Source organism: Apium graveolens, chromosome 5, assembly GCF_009905375.1.
Source record: "Apium graveolens cultivar Ventura chromosome 5, ASM990537v1, whole genome shotgun sequence".
Lineage (NCBI taxonomy): Eukaryota > Viridiplantae > Streptophyta > Magnoliopsida > Apiales > Apiaceae > Apium > Apium graveolens.
Window position 1 is genome coordinate 46528918 of NC_133651.1, and position 7173 is coordinate 46536090.

Sequence of the window (7173 nt, forward strand, 5' to 3'; positions counted from 1 at the left end):
TTAAAATTACAACGTAACATGATAAATAAAATATTTAAATATTAACGAGAATTTGTGAGGGATTTAAGATTAAAGTTAGTATTTATGACAACCGAAAATGTGTTAAGAAAATAGGGTAATAATCGCGGAGAGAATACTCCACACAGCGACACTTGTACAAGACTGCAGAAATCGGGTGACGCACAGAAGCTTCTTGAGCAGCTTCTTAAGTCTCGGATTCCGGCGGCGATCGGCAAAAGTACTCCACCTCTATCCCCTCATCTTAATAATTCCCCACGCTCATTCTTTTTCTATCTCTCTCAGTGTACGTTTATTTCACTGATCATCATCACACTCTCATATTACTATTATTATGCATGTTTATTAATTACCTGATGAATTTGATTCAATAAATTAAATCTGACGTAATTTTAATTCTAGCAGCAGCAGCAGCTTGTTACAAGTAAAAAAAAATGGGAATAGTAGAGAAGATCAAAGAGATCGAAGCCGAGATGGCTCGTACTCAGTAAAACAAAGCTACTGGTTCGTAATCCCTCCCATTCCTCCCTTAATTTACAACCGCACTTCTATTATGCGTGTTGCTGTTGGTACTTGTGTGTATTTTTGAAATGCCTCGCTCATCATATGTTAATCCTTTTCTAGCTTTTAAGTTATTGAATGTCTTGTCCTGTTTTTCTCCCTATCACCTCAGTGCTTTACCAGGCCTCCAACCGTTCGGGGTGCTTAAGGTTTGCTTTGCCCCTACATTTTTCTTTTATTTGCACTTTCTCGTATCCCCGTTTCAAATTGTTTCTTGTCAATTATTTTTATAAAATTTCATGATATTTATCATTTATTAGCATCTACTCAATTTAACTTCATTTATAAACAGAGTATCATTTGGGTCAGCTCAAGGCTAAGATAGCTAAGCTAAGGACACAATTGCTAGAACCTCCTAAGGTATGCCTTTGTATTGCCTCTTGTCAATTCTTACTTTACTTGCATCATCATTAATTATAACAGTTTCTGAAAAAACTTTGATGCTTCTGATGAACTTTTACGTGTTTCAGTGCAACCACATTGTATATTTTAAGTTTTACGTATGTATGAATTATTATCTGCACACTGCTGTATTGTAATTATGCTTATGCAACAAGTCAGGGAACTAGTGGGGCAGGAGAGGGTTTTGAAGTCACAAAATTTGGCCATGGACGTGTAGCACTCATTGGGTTTCCAAGGTATGCTGTTCGTATGTCTACTTTCTTAATTTTTTTATTTATGCATAAGAGTGGACACATTTATTAGGTTTATAAGCAGATCCTGATGTTATCACAACTAAATCTCCAATTGGAGGACTGTTCTTTGCTAGTTTAGAAATTTATATTAGCTCCAGTAAACGACTAGTGGCAATTAAAAGAAAATACATAATTGTTATCTATCTGCTATCAAGTCTTGTATGATTGCAAGTATATGCATTACTATCGACTCACTTGATTAGGGAATGAAAAAAATATCATATAAAGCAGCTCTTTGTGAACTCTGCTCTGCAAGATCATGTTGATGTTACAGTTTGGTCAGAGTTATGATCTTGAAATGGCTAATTTTTTATTATTAATTTTCTAAAGTTTTGTTGGGTTTCTCAATTGCTCCCTCACCATGCCTAGCAGCAACTCTAGCTCTTTGATTTTCTTTTCTTTTATGGTGTATTCGCGAGTTGAGATTCAGAACAAGAGAAGAGAAATGAAGCTTGAGGAATCTTATGTAGTAGTTCCATTTATGAGTATTTTTTTTAAATAAAAATAAGTAATTGAGAGAGAAGGAAAGATTTGGTCCAATTGTCCAATTCTCCCATAAGCAGGCGATATCTCAAATATCAGAGAGATGTTTCATAATAGAGGGTGTGCTGATATGAATAATGTACCGGTAGCATTTAATGATTACTTTCACTGTCACGCACAACCATCCTGATTTTCTGTTCATATACAGTGTGGGGAAGTCTACGCTCCTAACGTTGCTCACGGGAACACACTCGGAAGCTGCATCATATGAGTTCACAACTTTAACTTGCATTCCTGGAATTATCCACTATAATGATACCAAAATCCAACTTCTTGATCTTCCTGGAATAATTGAAGGTGCTTCTGAAGGCAAGGGGCGTGGGAGGCAGGTACGTGATGCATAAATTTTGTTGGGTCATAGTTCCTTGCAAGTTTATAACTTTCAAGTATTGTAGAAATTACTGTAATTAATTATATATATGCAATATCAGGTGATTGCTGTGTCCAAGTCATCTGATATTGTGCTGATGGTTCTTAATGCTTCAAAAGTAAGTGTACCTCTTACCCTGGCGAATTTTTATGTAGCTGAAATAATTCAAGCGTACTAAACACGTGGTCCTGATTAATTATATTATTTGTATTTCTGGTGACTCTCTTAACTTTTAAGCCACCGCTTCTTTTTTCAAGATAGGGTTTAACAGTTTGTCTGCCCTCAGACTTTCTGACATAAAATCAGTTGGATTTGCTTCGTCTAAATGAAATGTAGTACTTTTGTGTTTTGAATGTGATAGCAGCTTTGTTTATTCTTTATAATCTCTGTATTTATCTTCTATCTTTATGCACGAAATGAATGTAAAAATGCAGAGTGAAGGGCACTGGCAGATATTGACACGAGAACTGGAAGCTGTAGGATTGCGATTAAACAAGAGACCACCTCAGGTTGTGCTCTAATAATTTATTTAAATGGTATTATAATACTTGAAGTCAATTTTTGTTTGCTAATTTTTATGACGATCTTATCTTATTGTCAAGAGTGCCTCCCGTATTGTAGGCATGCAATCTGAATTATGTATAAGCTTCTTCTATCATATCATTCTCTTTTACCATTTCATCATATCAGACAGAGTAAAATTTGCATCTGCATTTAATTAGGGCGTCAGAAACTTTCCATTTCTTTATTAGAGTAACTGCTATAATCCAGAAAATTTTGATGCTGCATTTGATTTGAAAATTTTGATGCTGCATTTGATTTGAAAATTTTAATGCTGCATTTCTTGCAAACCATATCAGATTTTGTTTATTTCTGTCTTGTAAAATGAAAGCAATCATCTTAGTTTTAAATATGAATCTCTGGTTAGACAAGGTATAGGTTATCTTCCTGAAAACAAATGCTTAAATATCCTTGAAGAGTTACTGTTTTAAGGGGGGATGTGTATTTTAATGTTTAACTGTTGCTTTTGCACGTGTAAATAGTAATTATTATTATGTATCAATTTGGAAAAAAAACTATATATGTATTCTTTGTTTTGTTGACTCTTCTCCTGATGTTTGGTTTTGTTAATTTTTTTTAAATTAGCAGATTTACTTCAAAAAGAAAAAAACTGGTGGTATTTCTTTCAACAGCACTGCACAGTTGACTCACGTAGATGAGAAGCTTTGCTACCAAATTCTTCATGAGTACAAAATTCATAATGCTGAGGTATTCAGTAGAAATATTGACAACAATCATTGTAGGGATATATTTGAAACTTGAATCATATATGTAGAAGTGGGTCTCGTTATATTTCATGCAAATACATTTTTATGTTTAAACTAATAAATATACAGCAGAATGCTCGTGTACAGTCATTCATGATAATATGGAAGTATGCCACTTGTGTGTGAAGAGAAGAAGAGCTTTACAACTCAATAGATCATGGCTTAGAATGCACCTCTGGACAAACTTTATAATTAAGCAATTTTTTTTCCAGAGATTATTTCAGGAATTTATCATGCAAAACTTTGTAGGTCTATGCTGTTAACTCGATAGGAAACTCTACAAGTTGATGTTTAGACTTTAAAAAAATTAGCTACAGAAGCCTAAACTTAAAAGTTAAAAGGCAGGGATCTAAGCTGAAACCTAATACTTACATTAGATATGTATGGTTTTTTATCTAGCTAAATCATATACCTTTGGTTGTGCCCTAATTGCACATCTTGGTATAACTTATAACTGCTTCTTTAAAATTCATTACCAAGTATTGTAGCCTGGTAAATGGTCAGTCTCCTTGGTGATATTCTTTTAACCTTAATTTTGCAGATATTATTTCGAGAGGATGCGACAGTGGATGATCTTATAGATGTGATTGAGGGTAACCGCAAATACATGAAGTGTATATACGTTTACAACAAGATAGATGTTGTTGGTATCGATGATGTGGACAAATTAGCCCGTCAGCCTAATTCCATTGTTATTAGCTGCAACCTAAAGGTAGGTTCTTCATTGTTTATGGTCCCTGTTAGTTTATGCAGCACTAATATCAACTTGTCCGCGCTTCCCTTCCCCATTCTCTTTAAACTCTTGAGAGAATAAATTGTTCACAAGAAGTATATAGAATCCCCTATAAAGGAGCTGAAGAGTTTAACTACGGAAATCTGAACTTTTTATAGCTTTGTTGCCTTAACAGCTGAACTTGGACAGACTGCTTGCAAAAATGTGGGATGAAATGGGCCTAGTCAGAGTTTATTCAAAACTGCAGGGCCAACAGCCTGATTACACAGATCCTTGTGTTCTCTCTTCTGTATGTTGTATTTCCTTTTCTTATATATATCCATAAAATATTACTTATAAACTTTCAGCATGTTTTTAAGGGTAAGGATTTGTTACAGCTGTACCTTTTTGTCATATTTGTATCTCTTGTTGAAATCTCAGGATAGAGGTGGGTGCACTGTGGAAGCCTTTTGTAATCACTTGCATAGAAACCTGGTAAAACAGGTCAAGTATGTGTTAGTTTGGGGCAGGAGTGCCAAGCACAGTCCGCAGACTTGTGGCCTTTCTCATGTACTTGAGGATGAGGATTTAGTTCAGGTTGTTAAGAATAAGGTAAGAACATTGTTTATATGTTTTTATTGAACCACGTACATAATTTTTATTTGTAAGTATCCTTAAAAAAAATAATGGAACCAGAGATCAGATCAAAAAGGGTAAGCCTTTGTCCAAAAGTATGTATCAAAACCAGTAGGCACAAAATAGGAGAATAGTATCAATAATGAAAAAAACTGACTCTAAAAAAATTAAGGATAGATATCATATTTCAAAGACAGTACTGGTGATATCTCTAACTACTGGAGATTTTTTGCTTTTGAATAGAATTTTTCCCATAAGAAGCTTGAAAAACTGGTTGTCTTAATTTCTACTAAAGGAGACAGATTTTACGGACATATATTAGAACTGAAGTGTACCTACTGAGGATTCCATTTTATAAACACTATCCTGTCAAGCATCCTAAAAAAACGAAACTTCACACTTGCATTAAAATGATTCTTTGTCATGATCATACTTCTACTCAGTGAAACATCCTAAAGTCAGAAATAGAATATATGGAAAGCATGCCAGGATGGTTAATTTGGGTTACTTAATTTAAAAGACACATAATGTGTACTTTTTTCTTTGTGTACATGATGTTACATATTGTACCATGTTGGAGGATGGCAATTTTTGTTGTTTGTATTGTGTTTTCTTATTCCCAAGCCTGGTAGAAATTGAAGTACTATCAACTTAAATAGCTATTGCTGGTTTATTTTGTGCAGGACAGATAAGGGGAAGGAAGAGGACGTTTCAAGTCTCATACTACAGGCCCTGCTCGAATATCGGACAGAGTAAAAAAGGTTCCCCTGAAAACCTAGTTGTTTATAAATTAATGATTAATGATTTGGTGATCCCGTACAATTTATCTCGAGTACCAGAAGATGATTACTTTTCAAAAGTGGTGTTTAACTATAAGGTGCCGTGAAATTTGTACTTGTTAAGTATTGCTATGAAGAAAATACATGAAATTATCCTAAGGATACAATGACTTGACGAGTATTATATATTTTGATATGGAACATACAAGTGAGTATTAACTGTCTTTCTTCAGTGGCATCCCTAAGTTAGGCAGATGGAATCCTTGTTTTGCAATAAAATTTGGAGAGTCCAATACTTTTGGTTTTGCATGGGCAGTAGCAAACAACATGTTATGAAATTTTGATATTAGTAAATCTTCTTGGGATCGCCAAAAGAGTAATATTTCTTTTACCTTTAGTTTAATAATCACTTCTTTTTGTTTTCAAATTCTCTATAATGTCACTTTGCTCTTTCTGATATTCCTTGTTAAAGCAGCTGCTGCCATTCAATTTCTGTCTCCACTCCTTTCTGTTATTCAAGCTATACAATTGTTCATTACAGCTGATTAGATGATTTGGTTTGATAAAGAAAATATTTAAGCACTTTTATTTGTTGTCAAGAAAGACTTGCAAGGAAAAAGAAAGAATGTGTTAGATTTATGTTTCAAATATTGTTTAGTCAATTATATTTAATTATTAGATGTTTTAGATATTTAGTAATAGATTAATTATTAGAGAAAATTATTTAGTAGTGGGATAGTGGAGTTATGAAGCTAATTAACGGGCATATAATTTAGCCGCTAAGCGGTGGTTTAGTTTTGATATGTGTAAAGCCTTTATAATAGCTAGTTTACTTTCAATTTCATATATGAGAAAAAACACCCCAAGTTCTCTACAATAATATAGGTGTTTTCTTTTCTTTAATTTATTCAACAGAATGGATCTCGTAGGATTCTGAATTAAATTTCGCTTTCTTGATTGAAATATATGTAGTGGTTTAAGAATAAGAGGGCGAAAAAATAGAGTGTACTTGTAAAGAGCGAAGAGGATGAGCAGTGGGCACACAAATGGGTGTCAGTTTGAAAGGGTTTAAAGTAGGTTGTAATGGATACGACTCCTTTGGCAGTCCGATTTTAGCCCTGGACACCCTTTCATAAACTAGTGGTTTCTTTAGATTTTACATTATTTCTATTAAGTATATACTATATACTTATGGATATATGCTTCTTCATCCAAATAACTTGCTATGCCTGAAAGAATAATGAAGAAATATGATCTGTCTCGCAGTCCAGGTACCTAAGATTTAGATGAAATTCTGGATTTAGATGAAAGACAGTTAGTACTCGGTTGTATATTAAGTATATACCAGCTCCATAGCCGTGCAGGGCATGTTCTATAGTGCGTGAATTAATGTTATTTTGATTGTAATTATCGACGATATATTCATGTTGATAGATCGATTAACTAAATATCTTTCTTTATGAAATTGAGATCGATGTTGTACCTAACGTATTTTTTCTCAAAATGAATTGAATATGCGGCAATGAAATCG

At 33.8% G+C, this 7173-nt stretch overlaps 1 pseudogene; it reads left to right on the forward strand.

Annotated features, from left to right (window-relative positions):
- The first annotated feature begins 452 nt into the window (after positions 1-452).
- Positions 453-6100, forward strand: LOC141661350 (developmentally-regulated G-protein 1-like; annotated as a pseudogene).
- The last annotated feature ends 1073 nt before the right edge of the window (positions 6101-7173 follow it).